We start from the raw sequence: 1,243 nt of genomic DNA, 5'->3' as shown, positions 1-1,243 counted from the left end.
TAGTCAATAAAGCAGAAATAGATGTTTTTCTGGAACTCTCTTGCTTTTTTGATGATCCAGCACATGTTGCACTTCCTCTTATGTATATAGGACCAGAAGTGACCCGTCATTTCCATTCACATCCCTTTGGTAAGGCCCCACCTGAATGAAAGATGGCTAAGAAATGTGCTTTAGTTCTGTGCCTAAGAAGAACTATGTCTCTTGGAAGGTGGTCACAAGTCTTACTCCTCTTTGAAATCTCAGCTCACTTGGGCATAGTTCACTGTCCACATTTCATGCATGACTGAACAGACGTGTAGAAATAAAGAAGGTGGGAATAAAAGCTTTGTTGTTGTTGGTGGTGCTTTGTTTTTTACTGGAGTCTCCTGGAGGAGAGGATGATGATTTAAGATGTAGAACATGATGAGTTTTCAGTAATGGGAAAATGTTCTAATAGAACCAGACCCTAAAATATTAGATGAGTGCAGCATTGGAGATATAGTTTTGGTACTGATTATCAGTTCAGTGGATTTCACTGCTATATCCTTGGAGCTCAGTTCAGAACCTGGTAAAGATCAGGATCCCTGGGGTGGGAAGATCCTGTGGAGTAGGAAATGGCAGCCCACTCCCGTATTCTTGCCTGGAGAATCCTATGGACAGAGCAGCCTGGCGAGCTATAGTCCATGGAGTCACAAAGAGTTGGACACAACTGAGCATGAGCAGGATGGGCTTAGCTGCTCTGCAGCATGTGAGATCTTCCCATCAGTTGAGTGGATTTCAATGCTATATCCTTGGAGCCCAGTTCACAACCTGGCAAAGAACAGATGATTAATATATTTAGTTGAATGAAATAGATCATCAATGTATGTTTCAATAAAAGAAATGAGGAAAAGAATAATTTTTCTTTTCATTATAATAGAAAGAAACCTGATGCTAACATATCTGCATATCAGTTAGCTATTGACACATAATAAGCCACCCTAAACCTCACTGGTTCCAAAAAGTAAATATCTACCATTGGTCACATACCTAATGCTCAGATAAGTTATCCTTCTGGTCTTGTCTGGGCTGCCTTATACATATGCGGTCAGCTGTGGGTGGCTCTGACAGAATGTGGTCCACTGGAGAAGGGGAAGGCAAAACCCTTCAGTATTCTTGCCTTGAGAACCCCATGAACAGTATGAAAAGGCAAAATGATAGGATACTGAAAGAGGAACTCCCCAGGTCAGTAGGTGCCCAATATGCTACTGGAGATCAGTGGAGA

The 1,243-nt window shown here is 41.8% G+C and overlaps 1 protein-coding gene across 1 annotated transcript in view; it reads left to right on the top strand.

Annotated features, from left to right (window-relative positions):
- Positions 1 to 1,243, top strand: part of TXLNG (taxilin gamma) — a 56,524-nt gene that overhangs the window by 31,632 nt on the left and 23,649 nt on the right. The gene's annotated exons all lie outside the window — the stretch shown is intronic.

Source organism: Bison bison, unplaced genomic scaffold (genome assembly GCF_000754665.1).
Source record: "Bison bison bison isolate TAMUID 2011002044 unplaced genomic scaffold, Bison_UMD1.0 scf7180017864518, whole genome shotgun sequence".
Classification (NCBI taxonomy): Eukaryota; Metazoa; Chordata; class Mammalia; order Artiodactyla; family Bovidae; genus Bison; species Bison bison.
The sequence above is the reverse complement of the archived record's forward strand: the minus strand, read 5'-3'. Positions and strand labels throughout refer to the sequence as shown.